Source organism: Puma concolor, chromosome E1 (genome assembly GCF_028749965.1).
Source record: "Puma concolor isolate L17-30 chromosome E1, mPumCon1.1.hap2, whole genome shotgun sequence".
Lineage (NCBI taxonomy): Eukaryota > Metazoa > Chordata > Mammalia > Carnivora > Felidae > Puma > Puma concolor.
This window is the reverse complement of record NC_141680.1, coordinates 53522305-53538005: the sequence shown is the minus strand read 5'-3', so window position 1 is coordinate 53538005 and position 15701 is coordinate 53522305. Positions and strand designations below refer to the sequence as shown.

The following is a 15701-nucleotide window of genomic DNA, read 5'->3' as shown; positions in this document are numbered from 1 at the left end:
TTGGATGTAGCAATGTGATGTCACTGGTGACTCTGATGAAAGACGTCTCACTAGCATTCTGGAGCCAAACGCTTGATTAGACTGGGAACAAGTGGAAACAGGACAGGAGGAAGTGGAGACTTGTATGTATCCCATCTGGAGTAGAAAAATGCTGTGATGGATAGGAAGGAGGGTAGGGGGGATTTATTTTTCAGGAGGAGTTTCTATTTTCTCTTGGAATATGGGAGATGTTAGTTATAATAAGATGTTGCCAACTTATTGGCTTTTTAATAAAGGAAATGTCCTACCATTAGTCCTGTGTGTCATTTCCATTATAAGTTAAGTATTTTGAGGAGACTTGAAGAAGGTGTCCAACCTGTTTGATCTCAGAGTTTCATTACAAAACCATAGGGAGAGAAGAGAATACTATTATTGGATCAGTAACTGGGTCTGCTTTGTGCATGATGTAATACTAACCACCAATTCCACCTAACTGGATGAAAAGCAAATAATTTCATCAGGTGTTTTCTTTCAATATTTTCTTTCTTATTTTTTCCTACATTCTGTAAAATACTTTGCTTAATTTCATCTTAAATAAAAACTGCTTTTATAATGGTGTAAAATGATATAAATAAACCGCAGGAAACATAAGCCCCACATTAATAACTATTCAGTGAACATTAACCAAAATAATCCTAACATTGATCTACAGCTTATCGTAGTTTAATCCTACTTGCTCACCTAGGACATCGCTTGGTATACAGTTTATGCTTCATACTTTATTCTTTAAAAAAATTAATGCATTCTTTTAAGATGATGTGGTACATGATGGAATATTACTCAGCCATAAAAAAGGATGAAATCTTGCCATGTGCAATGACATGGACAGAGCTAGAGAGTAGAATGCTAAGCTAAACAAATCAGTCAGAGAAAGAGAAATACCATATGATTTCAGTCATATGTGGAATTTAAGGAACAATGAGGATAGGGTGAAAAAAGAGAGAGAAGGGCCAACCAAGAAACAGACTAGAACAAAGTAATGGTTACCCGAGGGGAGGTGGGTGGGGAGTGGGTTAAATAAATGATGGGGATGAAGGGGGGGCTCTAGTCCTGATGAGTACAGGGTGATGTATGGAAGCGCTGAATCACTATATTGTCCATCTGAAACTAATATTACACTGTATGTTAACTAACTGGAATTTAAATAAAAACTTAAAAAAAATTAATGGATGAGTAACAAGAAATCTGCTATTAGAACAATTTTCCGTAAGAGTCACATTTGTTTTAAGGCTAAATTATGAAACTGTGTCCTTTATAAACTATTCAAACTTCTGAGAAGAGAAGAGAAAATATAAGACATATAAATTGAGTCTACTTAAACTGACAGACTAATAGGTTAATAATAGATTTAATTTTATATGCATATAGTTTTTATATAGCTTTATATAATACTGTTGAAGAGGGTCATAGACTTTCCTCAACAGAATTATTTTAAATGTGTAGAATACCCTGGAACTGGGTTTCTCAGCCTTGACATTTGAGCCAGGTAATTCTTTGTTGTGGGAGGATGTTCCGCGCTTACAGTGTGTTTAGCAACATTCCTAAACTGTGTCCACTGGATGCCAATATGCCTCCAACGCCCAGTGTGACAGTTAATAATGTGTCTAGACATTGTCAGATGTCCCCTGGGGTGGGGGGGGGAACCACCTCTGGGTTGAGTGAGAATCACTGTCTTAGACTCAAAGAACCGGGTAGATGAGTTTTACTCTTAGTTAACGGAATCTCTAAGAGACTATGCACTCAAAAAAACATGTGATTGTCATTTCTTTCACAATAGATGTGAATGCTTTAAGGAGAAGGTACATATATAAGATGTGTATGAAAGGATGCAGTGTTTTTTAACACCGACTTTAATAAGGGTCTGACGCAACACTTGTGAAAATACATGTTCACAAGAAGAAAGGCGGACTTCAGGAAAATGGGGAGGAATAAAACACGTTTTCACAGAAGAATGAGTGCTAACATTGGTTTACAGAAAATCATACTAAGATTGGTTCAATTTGTTACCTTTAAAGTAAGAGGCAACACACTGATCAGAGCTGAGATTTGGAACACTGTTGATTAGAAACTGTCTCTAGCTACTTTGTTAGGCACTCTGTGCCTCAGTACCCTCATCTGTAAATGAAAGATAACAAACGTATCTATTTCGTGTAGCTCTCAGGAGATGTAAATAAGTTAATATTTGTAAAGCACTTTAAAAGTATCAGACAATAATATCTGCATCGCTATGTTGTTACCTAACAGCCCGATTGGGGACGTACGAAGAGAGAGGCATGTGGGTTGGTGGATGAGTGCACGTTTCCGGCTGATGACAAATCAAATAAAATATGGAAAGCTTTGGAGGAAGCTGCATGGCTGAAGGAATGGGCAGAGAAGTTATAGGGAAGCTTAAAGACGTGCAAATGAGAGGCTTTGGTCTTGGAGAAAACCATGCTGGAGCTGCAAACTAATGATAATCACGATAATCCATATGATGATCTAACTGACTGATTCAGTAAGGACATCTGAAATAGGGAAGAAAAAGTCTGACTTTTATGTGATCCATTATAGACCGTAGGTAAAGGACAGAATGGTTTATTTTAAATGGGCTTTCCATACTCAGTGGGCAACTGTAGGCTGTTTCCTACAGCCTCAGCCCCTGCTGCAACCATGCCTTCAGATAGACCCAAACACTTTTCACAGGTGCCACTTTTGCTCGCCGGAGGGCTTCCTGTTATTCTCACTCTCGCTACCATAGGATACAAAGTGCTTGAAGTCCTTGATGCTAAAGAGTGTGTTCCTCTCCCACTACTTATGATCCTAAAATTACATGAAACCCATTGACTTACTTTCTTCTCTTTGGCCAAACTGTGCTAAAGTAAAGCATCCTAACAGTTTTGGAATCAGAAATAAATCGGTATAAGCTGGTTAGCATGTACTTACTCTCAAATTAGCAATAATAATTCATTTTTTTAGAAAACTGAACATGAGGTTTAATAAGGTTTCTGTCTGGGTCATTTTTTTTTCTGAATTTGAAGGAATTATTTTTCCAGCTGGTTGTTGTATCAGCTACAAACACACACGTTAGCCAGCAAAGACCCCCTGAGAACTGCCAAAATGCCTGCGTCAAATACCGTCAGGAGGATTCAACTCAAAATATGAATCTTCGAGAAGGCATTGACGCAACAAGAAATCATTGCTTGAGTCCTTCCAAATCCCCTCAAGTTGGCCTTCAGTCTCAGGCCATTTTCATTGACAGGGACCTCACTGAGCCCACACATTTTCTGTTCCTGTTTTATGATGATTCATTGCTGCCAATGAGGAAGTCCTTCCTTGAGCTCAGATAAAAATGTGTCTCCCTGTAGCTTTCCCAAGACTTTCCGGTCCTCATGCTGTGCCTCAGAAAAACAAGCCTTGTACCACTTCCAAGGGCAAGTTCTTCAGACAATATAAGATAAGAATCTTATAGTTGCTTCTTTCTAATTCAGTCTTCACCTCTTGGAGTGAAAAATCTCCAAAGCCTCCAATTATTGCTGATCTGCATAGTGATCATTTAAGTTGTCACCTTTGAAAGTGTAAAAGGTAGGGACAAATGCTAAAACGACGAGTCACTAGGCCTGTCAACCAGGACTGCTGAGACATTTAGTCAACTTACTTATGAGCGGTGATGTGCTGGTAAATTTTAATAGGCTCTCTGAGGGGAAAAAAAAAAGTACAGACTGGTAGAGTTTGCCAATTTCTGTAGTATATATACTCCAACCATGTGATGTCGTAGAATGTGAAGTTGGTAAGAGGTGGGCACCATTGGCTCTCCTGAGTCGGTATGAGCTGCTCCCACAGAGCACTGTGTGATGACCCAGGTTTTAGTATCTGCTCTGCATCCTGGTTCCTCCCCTCTGAAGGTCTCTTTTACTATGTGGCATATTTTAATTCATAATTACTGAAGTGTGTTGTTTTGACCAGCCCAGAATCAGTCCAGATTCGGCCCAGAATCACTCCAGACTCCACCCGAAATTCTACTTCAAAGCTCTAATTCCATCAGAATGCAACATCAAAGTGTCTATGAATGGGGGGAATATACCATGTCACAGAGCAACCCTCTGGCTTCTAATATTTGGGTCAGAACAGAAAAATTGGCATTTGCCCTGGAAATGAAGCAAAGTAGTGGAAATAAAGCTGAAAATAAAACCAACTGCAAAGTTGATATATTAGGGCACATTCTCATTCAATTATATATACACCATTAAGCAATTATTATATACCACTAAGCCTAATTATATACACCACTAAATTGTTTTGTTAATGGAATGGAAAAAAAAACTGGATTAAAAACTGCCGGCTTGTTAAGAGGGATACTGCAAAACATGATTTAAAGTTTTAAATGTTTCCCTATAATTCAGCAAGCATGTATTAAGTCCTTAGCATGCATTAAGGAAACTCTATAAATATTCAACTTAAAACTCTACAGTGAATAAACTTGTTTTCATGTTTAGCCTTTTTTTTCACTCTTGGATAGGCTCCTACTTTCTTAAAAGCCATGGGTATGTTTGTTTTTGTTCTTCAGTGAATCCACTCTGCAGTAGTTACTTGTGAGTCACATTTCCCCAAGGGTGTAATTTACACCCTTACTCTATTCATCCTGCATGCAACTGGTTGGGACAAATGGTGTTAGCACTGAATAAGCATTAGCAGGAAAAATAAAACTGCTTATTTGGCTCCATCATGGGATCTGCAAGAGTCAGAAATCCATCGGGGAAGGAGGGGAAGGGAAAGGAACAGTTGTGTACTGGAGGGATGGGAAGCAGTCCAGAATGATTCCAAGGAAAGAATGAAGCTGCGATTGAGCCTATAGGTGGGTCACAAGAAGCTTGGGACTGTATTCGCTGGTTGAGTGAAGGGCAGTGGGGAGAGGAGATGGAATTAGAGATTTAAAGAGAATGGAAAAACATTTGAAATAGGTACAGTAGGGAAGTTGAAACATATGTTATGTGGGGTTGTATTGAGGGTCCCCATTCTCGTTGACATTTGTCAAGAATCTAATATCAGGGGTGCCTGGGTGGCTGGGCCAGTGAAGCATCCAACTCTTGATTTCGACTCAGGTCATGACCTCGCAGTTTGTGAGTTTGAGCCCCGCATCGGGCTCTGCCCTGACTGTGTATTCTCATTTTCTCTCTCTCTCTCTCTCTCTCTCTCTCTCTCTCTCTCTCCCTCCCTCTCTCAAAAATATATAAATGAACTTTAAAAAAAAGAATCTAATATCATATGTGTATTCACAATACACAAAAAGTGTTTTGGATGCTCCCAATAGATTATCCTACTTCCCTGTAATGACCTGCTTCTCTAATGTCTAATGAAACCCACCAAACACAACAAACGCTTTCTGACTGAAGAATTTAACAAGGTTAACTCATTCCCTTCTTTGTTTCCCGATTGGCCACTGAATGGCATTTGTGACAAAAACAGTGAAATTTCCACAGATATTTGCCCTGAAAACAATGGCAGGAGACGCCACCTCTACCTCAAATAAATCCTAGACGTCGGTGAGGGGACAGGAGCGCAGAGGCAACGTGATCCATACTGTCCTTGTGAGGAATTCCAAAAGTTAGTCAAGGAACCAACCCCAGTGAGGTCATGTCTCATTTGGGATTAAGTGGCTAACCCTGATTCCGTGATCATATTAAGAAAAATGCACAGCGGCGCCTGGGTGGCTCAATGGGTAGAGCGTCCAACTTCAGCCCAGGTTATGATCTCACAGTTTGTGAGTTTGAGCCCCATGTCGGGCTCTGTGCTGACAGCTCAGAGCCTGGAGCCTGCTTCCGAATCTGTGTCTTCCTCTTTCTCTGCTCCTCCCCCACTCATGCTATCTCTCTCTCTCTCTCTCAAAAATAAATAAACATGAAAATTTTTTTTAATTAAAAAAAAAGAAAAAAACCAGAAAAATGCACATAAAGTGCCCAGGAATTATTCCTTTGTTTGATTCAGAAATGAAACGTGCACACGTCATGTCTGCAAAATGAACATTTCACTGTGGCAAGTGCCTTCCTTTGATGGTGAGGGGATGTAAGAGAGAACAGGCAATGTGCTACCTTCTTTGGCTGGCTGTGCCGTGGGCCTTCCTGTACCTCTGGGGTTACGTATATACATGTAGTTTTGTCTACAGTCTAAAAAGCAACATTTATATCCAAAAATCTTAACCGAGTTACTAGCTATAACCTGCCCAACCAGTGGAGGCCATTGAGAATGCAAAGGTCAAAACCATCCCTGCTTGTCTCATGCCAAGTCATCTCAGCTCTGAGGGACGTGGTTTTTAATACAGCAGAAGGTGTACATCACTTGAGTTATGAAAACAACCGCCTTCATTCCCCACATGACGTAACACATCTACTGTCTTGTAACCGGGCTGATCTGTTACCTAGTACCATCTGAAGAGTTAACAACTTGCCAGCAATTTCCAAGTATTTGCTTGAAATGTTCTGTGTCCTCACGTAAGGTATAAAAAAGACTGTTCACTGGAAATACGAACATCTATTTTGATATAATAATATCAAATACATTAATATGTATTTATTTTATTGTTACAAGATATAATAATAGGGTAACCATTTTACAGAAACGATGTTTTAATTCTGAAGCAGCCCATATGGCGGGTGCTAATGTTACTAGCAATTTTTAAATAAGCGAACTTAAACTTAGTATGTTAAAAGACTCTCCTCAGAGTCCCATGAGGAGTAAAACTTATTGGCAGGATTAGAATCGAAATCTTGTAATATCAAAGACTACACACTTTGCAGTTAATAAAGGCAAAATCGGCCTTCTCCAGGATAGAGAGCCAGTTTGAACCAACCACAGGAAATGTCCATTACACCTGAGTAGTTCCCCAGAGAAAACGACCACCCAAACCAGACTGTATGCAAGAGACTCCCAAGCAGTAGGACATTTGCTGTAATGACTTAGAAGTAAGATTGAGTAATACAAATGCCAAATCATCACAGATCTGAGCTAGGTCAAAGGGATCTTGACCGGTGCTTGAACCAACTGTAACAATTTTTCTGGCTTTCAGAATTATTGCCACTACACTTAGTACCCAGTGGCCCTAAATGATTTTTTTTATTTTTTTTTCAACATTTTTTATTTATTTTGGGGACAGAGAGAGACAGAGCATGAATGGGGGAGGGGCAGAGAGAGAGGGAGACACAGAATCGGAAACAGGCTCCAGGCTCTGAGCCATCAGCCCAGAGCCCGACGCGGGGCTCGAACTCACGGACCGCGAGATCGTGACCTGGCTGAAGTCGGACGCTTAACCGACTGCGCCACCCAGGCGCCCCCCTAAATGATTTTCTAAATGTGGGCAAAGCTCGTCTTGCCATTTAAAGGTTTCTGTATAGAAATTATAATAGAGATTGTAGAAATAAACAAAGACTACCCAAAAGAGAACAAGCAAGGGAGTCAGCCATCATCACTTGGGTTTGGCAGAGACCCAAAGAGAAGCAAGAAAGCAGGGATGCTTTATAGTGAAAAAAGGGAAAGCTTCAGGTATGATCAGAGGCTATTGACCTGGGAAGCTGGAATATAGTTAACTAGAAATGGGAATTCTCTGTGATTGGTTGGGTTCTCACTTAGAAGCAGAGAGAAGAATTGGGAATTTGGAAGTCAATGACCAAGTCTTGACCATTTGGGGCTCACTGTTCCACACTGGGGTTTGTCACCTGACTATTTGTTATAAAGGCTATGGGTCAGAGTTGTATTGTCCTAATGGTCTTGGCCACTGTCCATTTGTATATCCAGCCTCCCAAAACAAACACCACAATACGGTGGTAAATAAAATGTGGGACACTACTTGAATAAATATGCTTCTTGAAACTATTGCCTCCTCACCAGTACTTACAAATTGGATCATCTATGAATAAAACTCCCCAAATAAAGTATTCAGACTCCTCCATTAGAGGACTCAAAAGAGAAACATGCATTTAATCACTCATTTTTTTAGGGCAGCTTGGCTTTCTTAGAAATCTAATTATCTATTAGCTAATATATTAAAACCGGATTGATTTAATTATAACTGAATCACTCTGATCTTAATGAAAGCTATTTTAACAAATACTCAATGATAATGATTTTTTCTGTGGAGAAATTACATGACCTTGCAGTATAGGATCTTGAGATCCAACACCTCCTCCCATCTCTCAGGACTGGTAAATTCTAGCCCGATGGATGCATCATGTTCTTGGACACATGACAGTTTACCCACTTTTTTTTGTTTTTAGCTTTTATTTATTCTTGAGAGAGAGACAGAGACAAAGACAAGAGAGGGGGATACAGAATCTGAAGCAGGCCCCAGGCTCTGAGCTGTCAGCACAGAGTCGGGTGCGGGGCTTGAACTCACGAACTGCGAGATCATGACCTGAGCCGAAGGGGGGACATTTAACCAACTGAGCCACCCAGGCGTTCCTACATTTTACCCACTTTGTATTTACTTTCAAGTGTGACTCTATTTTAATAGTCCAAATTTATTTTAAACCTTGGGGGTGGGGGGCACAGTGTATAATACATTTCAGCCTTGTTATATCGACTAAGTCAAATTTGTTTTAGCCACAAAAAGTAAGGTAGATGTATTTTACCATTTTCCCCACCTTTTCTGTTGGCTCTGTTTCTCTGGTCTTACATCAGTGGCTAAGAAAGGGCCATGGATGGGTGTGGTAATTTGAATATTTTGCCAGCCCATTCTTTCGGTCTAGATGGCGTCTGTGTATACAATGCACACTTTTGCTAAGTGTGAACAATACAAGTTCTTTCGATTTCTGCCACGTTTTCAAAATCACAAATGCCAACACTCACGAATCAATTGTCTTTTCAGCTTGTGGATGTCTCCTTTCGCAGAAAGATTCATTTGACAGTCTCACCATTCCGCCCTGCCCTGTTTGAAAATATTGCAATCGCTGCCCTGAAAATAAGGACCAAAAAAAGACAAGCTTGGCCAAAATAGCTGAGTCAGTTATTCCATGCAGACGCTCCTTGAAGGTTACTTTTATTTTCACTTTGATTTTTTCCAAAGCCTTAAGTAAATGCAAATGTTACTATTGTTCTTTCTCTTTAGGCTAGGAAATCTGGAAAATATAGAGGAAGCTTCAGAACACACGGCTGTCTGGGGCGCAAGAGAAATTATGGAAGAAAATCTGAGTCATGAGGCTGTGGCGTCAATACCCAAGTACCCAAACTTTCTCCATGTTTGTAGGATAGCTATTTCTCAGAATACTTCATGTCTTTCACCTTTCCTCAACCCACAGCTACTTGTTCCTTTCATTTTGCCCTTTTTCTTTGCCCTTTCCTTTCCTCTTTGTGAAATATGGTCTTCCACTTTGTTTATTATCAGCAGTAAGGTTGCCTGCTTACTGACAAATCATCAAATTCCGATAGTTGCAACAAATTACAAAAGAAAGGTGGGGCTGTGCCTCTTCAAAGGGGTGAAAGATTCAAAGCAAGAAGTAGAAAAAATAAGTGCTTCCCTCTAGTATTATCTAACCATTTTATAATGGCCAACATAAACTAAAAGCACAGTAATAGAATTATCATACATTTTTTTTTTTTTTAATATAAAAGGAGGCTCCTGGGTGACTCAGTCGATTAAGTGTCAAACTTCAGCTCAGGTCACTCATGATCTCGCAGTTCGTGGATTCAAGCCCCGCGTCGGGTTCTGTGCTGACAGCTCAGAGCCTGGCGCCTGCTTTGGATTCCGTGTCTCCCTCTCTCTCTCTGCCCCTTTCCCACTTACGCTCTGTTTCTCTCTCTCTCTCTCTCTCTCTCAAAAATAAATAAACAGTAAAAAAAATTGTAAATAAAAGAAAGAATTGTAAGAACAAGAAAGGAAGGTCATCCTTCATTTCATTGTATTTCTCTCCTCTTTTCTGAGGCAAGAGTGGAGTCTCATTTTTGTGCCATCATTGTCTGTTATGGGTTGAGTTGTCTCCTCCCAGAAAGGTATTTTGAAGTCCTAACCTCTGGCACCTGTGATTGTGATCTTACTTGAAATAGGGACTTTGCAGATGTGGTCAAGTTAAAATGAGGTCATTAGCGTGGGCCCTAGTCCAATATAACTGGTGTCCTTCTGAGAAGAAGGACCATACAAACAGAGAGAAGAGTGCCATGTGAAGACAGAGGTAGACGTTGGGGTAGCATTGCCATAAGAAAGGAGCCTCGGGCTACCACAAGATGAGGAAGCAAAGAAGGTTCCTCCCCTAGAGGCTGTGGCAGGAGGGTAACCTTGATTTTAAGACGTCCAGCTTCCCAAACTGTGAGAGAATAAATTTTTGTTTTATTTTTTTTAATGTTTATTTATTTTTGAGACAGAGAGAGACAGAGTGTGAGCATGGGAGGGGCAGAAAGAGGGGGAGACACAGAATCCGAAACAGGCTCCAGGCTCTGAACTGTCAGCACAGAGCCCGATGCGGGGCTCGAACCCATGGATGCCAGATTATGACCCGAACCAAAGTTGGACGCTTAACCAACTGAGCCACCCAGGTGCCCCGTATGTTTTTGTTTTAAACCACCCTGTTACAGCAGCCTGAAAAAACTCATACAATTTCCATACTTGCATTTGAAAGGTTATTTTACACCTTTTAGGATTTTCCTCCATCTGTTCCTTTGTCTCTGAGCGACCTTCTACCACCTTCCAACTTTTGCATTGATGGACTGGTAAGTCACTCAATTCTTTCTGACCATAAAACCAGCCGCCCGACATAACTCAGGTTCTGAGTTTGTTTTCCAGCAATGTCATTGTCGATATTAAGCTTACTCTCTGGTTGAGAGGTGATGGAAGTCTTAAAAAGTTGCTCTTCAACTTGACATGACACCTACAGATCACTAGCCATCTATTTCCTGGGGGGGATGAGTCTGCTTATGCAGTTTCTTCCATCATGGTGAATACACAGGCTAAAGAGAACAAGTGAATTTTTGAAAGATATCGTTTAAGTCATTTTGATTCTATATGAAAACTGAGACTTATAAAACAATTAAAACGAAGTCCCAAACATTAGCAACCTGCTATGCTTCACCTAAATGTGTTTTTAGAAAGACATTTTAGGATTCTTTTATTTATGACATAGACCAAATTTTAGACTTTTTGGTGTTGTAGAAAACCTGTTTTCCTGGCCCTAGGAGTGAGGCTTTGCTTAAACAGTACAAGTGACCAGCCCTCCTACCTGCCTCAAATTACCCTCTCATCCTGGCCATTGTAGTACTTGACATGTTAATGTTATTCACTCTGCAAGCCTGGCACCTAAAAGTCTCAAATTAAACGTAAATATTACATGAGAGGGTAAAATAAGGGAGAAGTGTCTCTTCACCGAGCATGATTCAAGAGTATAGGCTAAAATCAAGCAAAGAGGGGCACTTGGGTGGCTCGGTTGGTTAAGCATCTGACTTCGGCTCAGGTCATGATCTCGTGGTCTGTGAGTTCGAGCCCCACGTCAGGCTCCGTGCTGACAGCTCAGAGGCCTGGAGCCTGCTTCGGATACTGTGTCTCCTTCTCTTTCTGCCCCTCCCCCCGCCCCCCGCTCTGTCTCTCTCTCTCTCTCTCTGTCTCTGTCTCTGTCTCTCTCTCCCTCCCTCAAAAAAATAAACATTTAAAAAAAATTTTAAAAAGAAATAAAATCAAGCAAAGAAGTCCCTATGTGTCTCATAAAGCCCTACATGGGTAATAACAGCAAACTAAAAACCTACCAGGAGTAATAACAAAGCACTAGGCCAGTAACCAATAGCACAGATAAAATTAAAGCATCAGAAGGAGGAAGTATGTGTGCACGCACATGCATGTGTGTGTGTGTGTGTGTGTGTGTGTGTGTGTGCACGCACATACGTTGGGGGATAGGAAAGGGTACTGCTGGGAAACAGGGCTCCAAATAAAATAATGCATATTTATAATTTGTTTGCAGTGTGTCCTATCAAGGAACAAATTCTATTCTGTATCATTTCTAAGCCTAATATTTTATTCTTTGCCTCAAAGAAATACATGTTCTTTATTAGGCCTTCCTCTGCTTCCTATATTAAAGGCAGGTAACAGGTTGTTTGCAAATTTACGATTTCTAAGGCATGATGCCAATCCACAAGAAGTTAGTAAGGTATTTAGATGACAAGATAGAACAAACAGAAAATTACCGCTTAAAGTGTATTCGTATTTCAGTTTTACTTTGGTTAATAGTCAGATGAGTGGGAAAGGATCATGGATGAAGGTCAAGGAAGTAGACGAGGAAACAGGGACTCTTGGGTGGTTTAGTCAGTTAAGCGTCCAACTCTTGATTTTGGCTCAGGTCATGATCTCATGGTGTGTGGGTTCGAGCCCCATTGTCAGCTCAGAGCCTGCTTGGGATTCTCTCTCTCTCTCCCCCATCTCTCAGCCCCTCCCCCGCTCATGCTAGCTCTCTCTCACTCAAAATAAATAAATCAGCTTAAAAAAAAAGAAGAAGAGAAAATAGAAACTACCAAGGTATAAAAGGGGGCAGGCTTCTTGTTGGTTTAATTCAAATTCATCTGGTAAGGTGTCATGCAAAGTAGATTTGGCTAGCGCTTTGAGAGAAATGCCTGGGTAAATGAGAGTCAAAGGGAAAAGATTTATGTTCTCCAGATGGAAGCAAAGAACCCAGGATTTTTGTAAAGCAAGAAAGCTGGATTCATAAAAGGGAAGTGGTGGCCGAGAACGCCAAAACATTATGTTGGGACCCAAATGGCAAAGCTTTTACCTGCCTAGCTAAGGACTCTGAATCCTGTCATTTGTTCGTTTTCTTTTTTTCGTAGCCATATGTCTCCTAAACAATATTTCCAAACAAGGTTATGGTTACATTTCTGGCAATCGAGGCAAATAGGAATAGGTGACACTGCCATTTTTCAGGTGTTCTGCTTGAGAAATTTAGCAAAATTATGCAATACTTTGCACATTCCTGATCACCTAAGTGGATGAATCACAGTTTATTGAAGAGAGATTCTAGAATTTGACAATTCAAAATGACTGCCACAGACTCGTAGGTATCTTTAGCATATTAATACGCTAAAAGCTCCCAGTGAGTTCAGCTCAGTCTGTAAGTAGGGTTATGTACCTAAATTAGGTCCATAATTCAGCTCAGAAAGAAAAAAGACCTGGGAAAATAACCTTCAAGTGTTTTCATTAACCTCAATTACCCATATAATGTGTGCATTTTTATCCAGCCAAAGTGTAACAAAGATGATCTGTTTTCTACCAGCCAAAAGTTGGGGAGAAGGCACACAGTGTTTTTAGGTAGACTTTCCCCCTTATCTTAGAGCTTTCAAGCCTAGAATTTTCTTTCAAGGGAAAAAAGAAAAGAACAATTACCCCATTCAACTATGAAATCACTGTGATCAGCCTTTCCACCTTTCCACCGCTGACCCTTCTGACAGAAGCAGAAACAGCAGGTTCTGCCTGGCTTGAGTTGCCCTGTTTTACCAGCACAAATACTTTGGCAGGAAGGTAAGTATGTGATTAAATGCAAGGTGGAGCCTAAAAATATAAATGTCGAGCAAATGATTAAACAGCTTTTTTTTTGCGGTGCAATGAGACAGCTGAGGCTGAACCGAAGTGGCCACCACCGGTTGCCCTCCAGATGTCCTGGCCATAAACATCAGTGCATCAGGGCTAGACCCAGCGATGGGAGCAGTTATTGCGAAGGTCATGATGTGTTAGCGTATCATCTTTCGCCTTTGTCTCAAGAGTGTTGTAACTAGAGATTCTGAACAGAGTTAGTCAGAGCCCTGTGTTCTCTGTAAATACTGGAGTAACTAGCTTTTAATCTTTTTATCGACATGCAGAGTTGGTAAACAGAGATACGGAAACCGTCCGAAATAATGTTACATGCACTTATAAGTCTAGTTTATAGCTAAATATTTCCCCTTCTTCGCGGCAAGTTAAGCTGATTTATTAGTGTGCCCTCTGGTTATAGACTACCCCAATCATGGAAACCCTGTGGTTTTTACACCTTAGTAACATAAGGGCTTTTTAAGTTTTTGGTTTTTGTTTTTCTCACTGTCTCCCTCAAGTTAGGAATCCCACCTTTGGGAACTAATGAGAAAATAAGCAAAAAAAAAATTATATATATATATATATATATATATATATATATATATATATATATGGCTTTGAGTGATTGTTTCTCTTCAAACTTCAGGAACCTGGGGCACACAGAGAATTAAACTGAAGGCAGGCAGCCACTGCCCCCTTCCTGGTAGTTAAAACTCATGTACAAATTATGGAAGACTCTTAATTCCATCTAAAACCAAAAACTCAGGTGGCCAGTTGATGTGGCTTAAAGACCCCAATTTTTGTTGCAGAACACCTCCTATCTAACCCTTTCTCCCATAAACAAAGTCAAATAAATGAGACAGGGATGACCCTTCGCGTACAACATAGCACCTGGCACGTGGGAGATAGTGAACAAGTATTCTCTACTTTTGTAGGTCCAAGAAGAGGAAAAACAGGGTAATCAAGGAGAAATTGACTTAACTTGCCTGTTCATACCTGTATACTCCATATGGTGACCTAAGACCAACTTTCATATATTTTGGTGAACACAGGCTGAAAAACATTTTTCTTGAGTTTCAAAATTGAATTTATAGATTTTTTTGTTTTTAAACTGAGGGCTTTTAAATTACGGAGCCATATTTAGATATGTAAATTTTATGTAATTCCAGCCATGGGACTAAATTTGGCCATTGGACAAAGCTATCGTGACACCATTGCCACCATCACATAAACAGACAACAAATAGTAGTAGTGACAAAGTCCATGCCTCTCTGTTTTAACTGAAATTGCTAGGTAGAAAAAAAATCACTTGGCTTCATTTGGTTTCTTTTCAATGGCAGCTACTAACTAATTCGGACATAGCCAAGGTATACCATCCATTTGACCCACAAGTTAGAAATCGTCGTCTCATCCAGGTTTAGAAAAAATGCTGCATTCAAGAAAGGTGATCGCTTCCTTTCTGTTTTCAAATAGAGGGTCGAATTTATTGAATGAGGGGGAATTAGCTCTTGCAATACAATTCAATTCCCTGGGAATGTCAACATTTCTAAATTTTTTTTTTTTTCAACGTTTATTTATTTTTGGGACAGAGAGAGACAGAGCATGAACGGGGGAGGGGCAGAGAGAGAGGGAGACACAGAATCGGAAACAGGCTCCAGGCTCCGAGCCATCAGCCCAGAGCCTGACGCGGGGCTCGAACTCACGGACCGCGAGATCGTGACCTGGCTGAAGTCGGACGCTTAACCGACTGCGCCACCCAGGCGCCCCGATGTCAACATTTCTAAAGTGCCCGTCTACTATGTGCTGTTTGACTTTCACAAGAGTCCGACATCATAGCTACCATTGACCCAAATGGAAAAAAAAAAACAGAACTTCTATAGTGGTGATGTGCGTTGGCCTAGACCACTGGTTTTCAAACCTTCATATCTATCAGAATCACCTGGAGGGTGTGTGAGGAAGAGGTATGTTGGACTCCATCCCCAGAGTTGCTTATTCAGTGGGTTTGAGGTGGAGCCTGAGCATTTGCATTTTGCACAAATTCCCAGGTGATTCTGATGCTGCTGGTCCCGGACCACACTTTGAGAGCCACTACAAGTCACACACGACAGCTTAGATTAAAACCCAGGCCTGTCTGACATTGAAATGCAAACCGATGCCACAC

The 15701-nt window shown here is 40.6% G+C and overlaps 1 protein-coding gene across 6 annotated transcripts in view; it reads right to left on the bottom strand.

The window, feature by feature from the left end:
• The window catches only part of KCNJ16 (potassium inwardly rectifying channel subfamily J member 16), a 56942-nt gene that overhangs the window by 27643 nt on the left and 13598 nt on the right, over positions 1-15701 (bottom strand). For 2 of the 6 annotated variants that reach the window (XM_086687891.1, XM_086687897.1), the window contains exon 2: positions 8854-8959. The exons of the other annotated variants lie outside the window; for them this stretch is intronic. The gene's annotated coding sequence lies outside the window, so the exon portion shown is untranslated. The remainder of the gene's footprint in view (positions 1-8853; positions 8960-15701) is intronic. 6 annotated transcript variants of the gene reach the window in all.